Source organism: Pristiophorus japonicus, chromosome 25 (genome assembly GCF_044704955.1).
Source record: "Pristiophorus japonicus isolate sPriJap1 chromosome 25, sPriJap1.hap1, whole genome shotgun sequence".
Classification (NCBI taxonomy): Eukaryota; Metazoa; Chordata; class Chondrichthyes; family Pristiophoridae; genus Pristiophorus; species Pristiophorus japonicus.
In genome coordinates this window covers 29,130,600-29,141,202 of record NC_092001.1, presented here as the reverse complement: position 1 = coordinate 29,141,202, position 10,603 = coordinate 29,130,600, and the positions used below count along the sequence as shown (strand labels likewise).

Below are 10,603 nucleotides of genomic sequence, written 5' to 3'. Positions count from 1 at the left end.
ACACAAGCCAATCACAACGATTATAGATTACATATAGGTTCTTTTAACCCAATAGAATTCTCCTAGTATCCAGGGAACCATATATTCGGTTATTGTCAGCTTGGGCTGATCGATGGCTTTATAGGTTCTCTCCCTAGTTCTTTCATCTGGGAGAAATAATTGGTATATAGCCTTGTTTACAGCAAATGGTTTCCCTCTTATTTTTCTTCCTGGGGAATTAATTGGTTTATGGCCTTGTTCACAGGAGATGGTTTCCTTCTTATCTCTGTCTTCCCAGGCATTCCTACAGTGGGCCTCACAGGGTTATTGCTCGGTCAGTGAACGTTCAACAGTTCACAGTTTGAGTACCTGATTTCCCATAATGCCTGGGCAGCCATTTTATGTGTGTGTCCATTTAAGCTTATGTGAGTTTTAAATATCCAGCAGGTGCCTAATGCCTAAGTCTATATATATATTTCTACTCTCTACAACAATTCCCCCTTTCGGTAAAGGGACTAGTCCTAGTCCCCTTTTAACCGAAATACTGCCTTTATCTGATATTTGTGCACGGCCCGGTACTCCTTGCCTCAACGTGCTGGCCAGTCACGCGGTTTCAGGAGTTCCGGTTGCTTAAATCAAATTAACAAAGGCTAGCTCCTCCCGTCCCCTTATCAAACAGGCCTGTTTAATATCCAGGGAACGGTGATTACTCCGTTTCCGCCGTTTGTGGCGCCTGCATACCTGGCAGGCCATCACGCCCCATGTTATTGCTAAGATTAATTGTATTCCGACCAGTGTGTGTGAAATAATTCGGATCCATGGCTGGATGTTCACATTTATTCCCCAGTCCCAGACCTTTCTCTCCCAACTCTGACTTTGTAACTCTACCTCGGTATCTTCTTTGATTTTAGTTTGTAGCTGGTGATAGAGTTTTACAGATTGACCCAATCTGAGCCTCAACTCCCGTAATACTTCGGTTAGATGTGGGATAGGGACCTGCTCTGGCTCGTCATAATCCTGCAAATGATCATGGAGCTGATCAGTTACTTCAATAACTTCGGACTTCCGGCGCATAACCTGGGTGATATGCGCTTGCCCGATCGCGACAGGTCGTAGTGGTGTAAAGCAAAAGTTTGGCTGCGGTATAGGGCACTGCAGGTCATTATACTGGTATGAACGCTCAGTAGTAGAGACGCAGTATCTTCCCCTCCCTCCGTAGCCTGCCCTCGCGAAGTGCATGTGTGCGGGCACTATTTCTAGTACACACCCGTTGGTTCGGTTAAACCCGCACTCGTCTAGTTCCCCTCGGCCCACCGGGTGAGGGCATACTGTGATTTCCCCCCTTTGCTTGCAATCTGCTAGGGAAATCCCAGTAAGCATGTTGTTTCGACGAACGGCAGAGGTGGTGGTTAGGTAGTAGCGTATGGAGACATTTTCCCGTATTACTCCGATATTCTCTAGTTGGTATAAGGGGAACGGCCCTGAGTCCGGCGTTGCTATGGGGATCAACAGGACTATCCCTATCCCGGTAGTCCTACCCATCTGGCAATCTGGAATTGCGGGGTATACTCGGGTCAGTCCCTTCAGAGTACAATTATCCAGTGTCCCCCTTTGGTTCGCCAACTGAGCCAAATGTGAACTGTCTATCCAATCGGGTACTTCCCCGTGTTGGATCTGGTCGAGGTTGTGGCGGATCTGTCCCACCATCCACAGACCATAAGCATGACAGAGTTGCCCCTGTCTTTGCTTTATTGTATCTTCTTGTTCTCTATCAATGAGGTGATTGATGGTTTTAGCGTGAGCTTCCAGGACTGAGATGCCATCCAACTGGATTTCGGCACCCTCCTTTCCTAGGTTGGCCTGGTCTTCCTGGTTTTGCTCCACCCTCTCCAATAACCCCTTCATCACCCCTTTAAGCTGTTCTACCCTCTCATTTAGCCCTTGTATGTCTATCGAGTTCACTACGGAGGTTCCTGTATTGAAAACGGTAGCAACATCATTTACTATTTCCCTCTTCACCCTGGGTGCTAACCCCTGTCCCCGGAACTTACTGGCACCCATGGCATCGGCAGCCTGCTGCATTACGACTTTACTTAATACATTGTACATCTTCCTTGACTGTTCGGTACAATATTCCGGCATCTAGATGCCTGAAATATTGATCAGAACAGGCACAATTTCATGTTTAACATTATCGTACAATAATTCCCCTTCGTTGTACATTGCAATCCCATTTTCTGGTCCCTTAGTAGTTATGGGACAAGGCAGTTCTTCGGGCAATGTAGTGATTCTTATGGGGCGCGGTGTCGGAGGGGCTGAGAAACATACATACAATTATATTGCAGCCGCCCCCGCCTCCTCGTAATACCCACTCAGCCCCATTCCCTTCTTGCGGATGACTGATTGCTGGGATTGTCCCGGAAGCGCGCAAATTATGCCGAAAGTACATTCATCAGGCCCTTTGACATCCCTCCGTTTAATGCATCTGCTCCTTATACCCGTGGAGCACTGTACACATAATCTTATTCTTATTAGAATTCTTATTAGGATTCACTTGTAACCATGCATTAAAATAAGTCCTGTCCTTGCTCCAGTCCTTGGCTGCTGGGATGCACATTCCGTCCGTTAAATTAAACAAGACTCCATAGTTCATATAGTTGTTTATTTCCAGCGTGCTCTGCTGTCCGTCGGTGTTGCCCAGGGTACGTGTATGTCGCAGGGTTATCCATATTACGAGTAGCGCTTTTCGTATTCCCATTCCGGTAAGTATTATCTGTAATTTTAAACAGACGGCCTGGTCGTCACCAGGGGTTAAGTTTTTTTGCTCTACGAGTGTCCCTGTCACCCTGCAAAATCAGAAGGACAAGGTTATAATCGAACCATTTCGAGCTGAATCTGTAGGGCGTGCGCCCGTGTCTTTACCCACTTAAATATTACCCAAACTCCTATTATGACCAAGGCCAAAGCTATTCCTCCAAACATCGCTGTCTGCTTTACCGTTAGGTTGGGTTTGTGGACTACACCTACCCACCGTGGGGTACATTGGCTCTATTGCCAGAGGTGATGGTGCTATGGCTGCGCACTGCACTATCCGTCTAGACCCGTTATCTCTTCCAGCCTGTTTATCTTAGCTTTTAACTCTTCAATTTGTTTTATTGAGTATCTATTTCTTTATTGTATCAGGCAAGTATTATTACATAAGCTAGTTCTGTTTTTATTTTTGTTTCCTCTGTTAGGTGAGTCTTTTTTTTTTCCTATTAAGAAATCCAAATTAATAATGTTCAGTATAAAACGGCTGTCAATGGAAACGGTTAACTCCTTTCCAGGTTTGTAAGAAGACCTGATGTCATTACGTGACTTCACGCAATCATCTGAAAAAAAAAGTCTTTGTGCCTTCAAAACTGGCTTCGAAATTAGGAATCCGTTAAACAGCATAAATCATTAGAGTAAACTCCAATGTTTTCTTAACTTCTAATTCAAGTACTTGCCAAATAATTTTTTTTTAATTGTTTTAAAACAAGTCCACACATACAATAGCAATTTTGTTTACTGAAATTCAATTCTGTTTTTTTTTCTCTCTTTCTCCTCGTTATCTTCAAAACCCTCCTGCTTGTTTAGACTGTTCGGGACATTTTGGAAATCTTTTCAAACTGCATTGAAACTTTTTCATAATTGAAAATTCGAATCCATGTAGAGTGTTTTTTTTTACTTATTCCAATTTTTTTTCTCTTCTAATTAAACCAATATCTTTTTCACAGCAAACATCAACTAGTATTTAGAAAGTTATGTCTTTTTCCATTTAGTCTGTTACATCTTTTTTTTTCTTTCTTCAAATTAGGTTTTGTATTTTACACAGAGGGTTCGTAACTCCATAAAGTTGTTAATCTTTTTCTTTTTCTCCATAACTGGAATGGAGTCCAGCTTTTGAGTGCTGCCTTTCGTTATCTCAAAATGCTCCAGTTTCAAACTCGTTACTAAAGCTTGCTGTTTTTTAACATTTTCCAAAAGTTCCTTTTACACCTTCGCAGATAGCTCGCCACTTGCCCAGGAGTTTGACCTGATCAGATTTAATTTAATCTTTCTCTTTTTTTTTTAAATCCACCTTAGTATTTCCTGTGCCTTCTCTGAATATCTCAAAATCCCAATTCAAAAGTTGTAATTTCAATCTTTATTTAAAACTTATTTTTTTTAGAAGCTCTTTTTTTTTAAAGCATTCTTTATCTCATTCCGAGACTAAATTTATGTCTTTCAACCCAATCAATCATTGCATGTTTTCTTTCGGCAAGTAAGTGAGCATGTCAAATAAATATTTTGCTCAACAAACCTATTCTTTATTTGTTTATTTTCCTAGCTCCGTAACTTATCATCCGAATAAATCCACACCTGCGTTTCGAACTTAAATTTCTTAAAACTTCCCACATACAGGACAACATTACAAAGGGTTAAAAAAAGACTTTCACTCTGTTTCTAAAATAAACAGACACTTGCATTCCTCTTCCAACCAGGCTTTCGGAACATGAAAACATAAAAAATTCATTCTGCAGTCAAAAATCACACAGACACTTCTCACTCAACGATCATACATTTACAACAGTCTCTCTTCTTGTTTTGGCCGGCTCTATTTTTGGATCCATGACCTTTCAGGGAATTCGTAGTTTTATCTAAATAATTCCTCACATAACTAGTTCCTGAGGATTCCACCCTGCTTTAATCATTTTTTCAATTAGCTTCTTTTGTTTTTCCGCCAGGTGGCGGGTAAGCGACCCTTCTGGTCCCCACTCGAGTTTACTTGTTTTCATGGCCATTCCTGGGTAGGACTAGTACCGTTAGGAATCTACTCTCAGAGGTCCGCTTTCTTTCTAGCGCGACTTGTAGTAAACTGTCTCTTGGCTACTGTCAGGTCACAAGTTCTGCTGTTACACAAACTTATACAATTCTTAAAAACGCGTTTAAGCAATTCCCGCAGTGCTCTACGTATCCTTAACGACTACCTACCACCGCTCAGCCCGTTGGTCCGACCCTGTTCACAGGTTTGGATTCCATTAGCCGCTGTACACCGCTTGGTTCTACCCCGGGGTATTTCAACTTACACTACTGGGTCCGGAAGATGTCTCTCGGTATCACGATCCCACGGTCTAAGTGTGTTCCCTACGCCTACTTGGTTCCTGGCCGTCACGTGGGACAAAAGTCCTCTTAATTCAGGCTCAGGCTAGGCGTTTGAGATATTAGACCGTCTCCTCATGTCGATCAACCAGCTTCCACCTTCCGCACCCTTTATACTTAAAAATTGTTTTTTATACTCACCCGGGTTTTTTTTCCAAGGGCGTCCAGCGACTCCGGGAAATCCCGTCGACTACGCCATTGTTAGCGTTAGTGTTTTCTTAGAAGAATCACTCAACACTCAGAGTCGGTTCCAATGCCTGGCGGCATTTAATAACGCTCAGCGGGGAGGAAACACACAGGACCGTATCCAGGTTTCTCTCCACAGAACAAAGAGTTACATGTACCTTTATATGTTTCACAACAGTTACAAAACAGTTTACTACAGTTACACAGCCCATCACGGCTGGACACAAGCCAAACACAACGATTATAGATTATATATTGGTTCTTTTAACCCAATAGAATTCTCCTAGTATCCAGGGAACCATATGTTCGGTTATTGTCAGCTTGGGCTGATCGATGGCTTTATAGGTTCTCTCCCTAGTTCTTTCATCTGGGAGAAATAATTGGTATATAGCCTTGTTTACAGCAAATGGTTTCCCTCTTATCTTTCTTCCTGGGGAATTAATTGGTTTATGGCCTTGTTCACAGGAGATGGTTTCCTTCTTATCTCTGTCTTCCCAGGCATTCCTACAGTGGGCCTCACAGGGTTATTGCTCGGTCAGTGAACGTTCAACAGTTCACAGTTTGACTACCTGATTTCCCATAATGCCTGGGCAGCCATTTTATGTGTGTGTCCATTTAAGCTTATGTGAGTTTTAAATATCCAGCAGGTGCCTAATGCCTAAGTCTATATATATATTTCTACTCTCTACAACACTTTGATACTATGTGACAGGTGAGTGTTGGAAAGATACTGCCTCTCTCATTCTCTGACACGATGTGACAGGTGAGTGTAGGATAGATACTGCCTCTCTCATTCTCTGACACTATATGACAGGTGAGTGTTGGATAGATACTGCCTCTCTCATTCTCTGATACAATGTGACAGGTGAGTGTTAGATAGATACTGCCTCTCTCATTCTCTGACACTATGTGACAGGTGAGTTTTGGATAGATACTGCCTCTCTCATTCTCTGACACTATGTGACAGGTGAATGTTGGATAGATACTGCCTCTCTCATTCTCTGATACTGTATGACTTGTGAGTGTTAGATAGATACTGCCTCTCTCATTCTCTGACACTATATGACAGGTGAGTGTTGGATAGATACTGCCTCTCTTATTCTCTGATACTATGTGACAGGTGAGTGTTGGATAGATACTGCCTCTCTCATTCTCTGACACTATGTGACAGGTGAGTGTTGGATAGATACTGCCTCTCTCATTCTCTGACACTATGTGACAGGTGAGTGTTGGATAGATACTGTCTCTCTCATTCTCTGATACTATGTGACAGGTGAGTGTTGAATAGATACTGCCTCTCTCATTCTCTGACACTCTGTGACAGGTGAGTGTTGGATAGATACTGCCTCTCTCATTTTCTGATACTATGTGACAGGTGAGTGTTGGATAGATACTGCCTCTCTCACTCTCTGATACTATGTGACAGGTGAGTGTTTGGATAGATACTGTCTCTCTCATTCTCTGATACTATGTGACAGGTGAGTGTTGGATAGATACTGTCTCTCTCATTCTCTGATACTATGTGACAGGTAAGTGTTGGATAGATACTGCCTCTCTCATTCTCTGATACTATATGACAGGTGAGTGTTGGATAGATACTGCCTCTCTCACTCTCTGATACTATGTGACAGGTGAGTGTTTGGATAGATACTGTCTCTCTCATTCTCTGATACTATGTGACAGGTGGGTGTTGGACAGATACTGTCTCTCTCATTCTCTGATACTACGTGACAGGTGAGTGTTCGATAGATACTGCCTCTCTCATTCTCTGATACTACTTGACAGGTGAGTGTTGGATAGATACTGCCTCTCTCATTCTTTGAATCGATATGACAGATTCTGATTGCCAGGTGAGTGTAGGATAGCTACTAACACTTTCAATCCCTGGTGCAGTTTCAGTTTGGGACTGACTGGTTATTATAGGACAGATTCTGCTACTTTCACTATCTGGTCCATTGACAGATAAATATAGAAAACATATGGTTGGTGTCTGGTACAGGAGTGTGGATTTTACACTGTATTTGTCCTTTTTGGGCATCTGAATGTGGCGTATCTCTGTATCTGTCAGTGTCTGATATTAGAGTGTTGGTTTTATTCTGAACCTGGCAAATTCTACTAATTGCGTGCTGATTTCAGTATATCTCAATGCCTAGTGTCTGAGTGTGAGGTTTACTCTGTATCTGTCCATCGCTAGGATGTAAATCTGGGCTCGACTCTATACCCGTCACTCTCTATTGTGTTCGTATCGTTTTACTCTGTACCGATCAGTTTCTAAACTCAGTCTTCGTTTCAGCTTCCAACTATCAATTTATCTTATGTAAGAGAGGCTTTACTCTGAATCTGTCAGCATCAGGCATTTGTCTGCAGTGTAGGTGGAAACCATTAAATTTCTAATAATGCCAGATAAATTTAATGGGCAAAATTGTAGCAAATGGATTTCAACAAAAAATTTAGGAACTAACATGATATGTTTGATCTGGGATAATTGTCATCCATGGAACATTAAGAAGCCCTTTCACAGATACTGTGAGTGGCTCTGAAAAGAGCATTTGAATTATTAAATTAAATCCCGTCTGCTTTACTTGCACTTGGACGCACTGGTGGTTTTCTTGGGCAGCAGCACAACCTTGATATTAGGCAGCACCCTGCACTGAGCGATGGTCACCTTTCCCAGCATCCTCTTTGCGATGGCCAGCTGCAGGTGTCTGGGGATGGTGCGGGTCTTCTTGTTGTCGCGGGCCGCGTTGCCGGCCAGCTCCAAGATTTCAGCCGGTCAGATACTTGAACAGAGCAGCGATGTAGACTGGGTCTCCAGCACCCACACGCTCAGCATAGTTCCCCTTCCGCAGAAGCCTGTGAACGCGGCCCACAGGGAACTGCAGTCCGGCCCGGGAGGAGCGAGACTTGGCCTTGGCCCGAGCTTTACCACCGGTTTTTCCTCTTCCCGACATTTTCACAATCCACATGTTCAGAGAAAGAATGAGAAGCTCCTCCACATCTGCCTTTCTCATACCTTCTGGAGGAATGTAGGGAGCGAACTTGTAATTGGTCGCCCTGTGGTGAATTTCATTGGTCTTTTCCGATGTCCAAACAGAGCGTGTTTAGCCCGCCAGTGAAAATTACTCTCCACAAAAGTCAGTCCTCCAAAGATGTAGAAATTCAAAAATAGCGCCAATAATTGTTAAAATTGCGGATTATTTTAGTAACTTCACTATTAGCCAAATTTTCCAAACACTTTTTGTTTCCTTTTGTCGTAATCCATATTTACATTGCAAATTCCAGGCTGTTACTTTCAGGATTAAATTCGGGTACTATTTCAAACTGTCTGTAATGGACGGGAAACAATCCCCACTGATTCTGTAACGGGACACATTGCATCTCAATCTTTGTAAAACTGGAGATTCATAGATTGTCGATCGATCCCCCGCACAGGCGGCAATGAGACAAGAACTGGGAGTCACTCTGTGAAAAGAGAAGAGGGACAGAGCATTAAAACTGCCCTGTTCTAGTCTCTGTAAGAACTCCCATTCTGAGTTGTTAAACTCGGATTCTAGGGTTAATAAACGGTTTGACCCCTTAGTAGAATTTTTTATGAATTGAAAATTGCGCGATAGAGAACGAGGTGGCTATATTCTGAGTCTCACCCCGAAAATGGAGTATGAGAAGAAGCTTGCAGGGAATATTAAGACGGATTGCAAACGCTTCTATAGATATGTAAAGAGAAAAAGGTTAGTAAAGACAAACGTAGGTCCCCTGCAGTCAGAATCAGGGGAAGTCATAACTGGGAAGAAAGAAATGGCGGACCAATTGAACAAGTACTTTGTTTCTGTATTCACTAAGGAGGACACTAACAACATTCTGGATATAAGAAGAGTCAGAGGATCTAGTAAGGAGGAGGAACTGAGGGAAATCCTTATTAGTCGGGAAATTGTGTTGGGGAAATTGATGGGATTGAAGATCGATAAATCTCCAGGGCGTGATGGACTGCATCCCAGAGTATTTAAGGAGGTGGCCTTTGAAATAGCGGATGTATTGACAGTCATTTTCCTACATGCCATTGATTCTGGATCAGTTCCTATCGAGTGGAGGGTAGCCAATGTAACCCCACTTTTTATAAAAGGAGGGAGAGAGAAAACAGAGAATTATAGACCGGTCAGCCTGACATCGGTAGTGGGTAAGCTGATGGAATCAATTATTAAGGATGTCATAGCAGCGCATTTGGAAAGAGGTGACATGATAGGTCCAGGTCAGCATGGATTTGTGAAAGGGAAATCATGCTTGACAAATCTTCTGAAATTTATTGAGGATGTTTCCAGTAGAGTGGACAATGGAGAACCATTTGATGTGGTATATTTGGACTTTCAGAAGGCTTTCGACAAGGTTCTACACAAGAGATTAAGGTGCAAAGTTAATGCACATGGGATTGGGGGTAGTGTGCTGACATGGATTGAGAAATGGTTGTCAGACAGGAAGCAAAGAGTAGGATTAAATGGGTACTTTTCAGAATGGCAGGCAGTGACTAGTGGGGATACCGCAAGGTTCTGTGCTGGGGCCCCAGCTGTTTACACTGTATATTAATGATTTAGACGAGGGGATTAAATGTAGTGTCTGCAAATTTACGGATGACACTAAGTTAGGTAGCAGTGTGAGCTGCGAGGAGGATGCTATGAGACTGCAGAGCGACTTGGATAGGTTAGGTGAGTGGGCAAATGTATGGCAGATGAAGTATAATGTGGATTAATGTGAGGTTGTCCACTTTGGTGGTAAAAACAGAGAGACAGACTATTATCTGAATGGTGACAGATTAGGAAAAGGGGAGGTGCAAAGAGACCTGGGTGTCATGGTACATCAGTCATTGACGGTTGGCATGCAGGTAAAGCAGGCGGTTAAGAAAGCAAATGGCATGTTGGCCTTCATAGCGAGGGGATTTGAGTACAGGGGCAGGGAGGTGTTGCTACAGTTGTACAGGGCCTTGGTGAGGCCACACCTGGAGTATTGTGTACAGTTTTGGTCTCCTAACCTAAGGAAGGATATTCGTGTTATTGAAGGAGTGCAGCGAAGGTTCACCAGACTGATTTCCGGGATGGCGGGACTGACCTATCAAGAAAGACTAAATCAACTGGGCTTGTATTCACTGGAGTTCAGAAGAATGAGAGGGGAACTTATAGAAACGTTTAAAATGCTGATGGGTTTAGACAGGTTAGATGCAGGAAGAATGTTCATAATGTTGGGGAAGTCCAGAACCAGGGAACACAGTCTAAGGATAAGGGGTAAG

General features: G+C 43.0%; 1 pseudogene; it reads right to left on the bottom strand.

Annotated features, from left to right (window-relative positions):
- Window positions 1-7,904: 7,904 nt before the first annotated feature.
- Window positions 7,905-8,279, bottom strand: LOC139238087 (histone H2A type 1-like; annotated as a pseudogene).
- Between the last annotated feature and the right edge of the window lie 2,324 nt (window positions 8,280-10,603).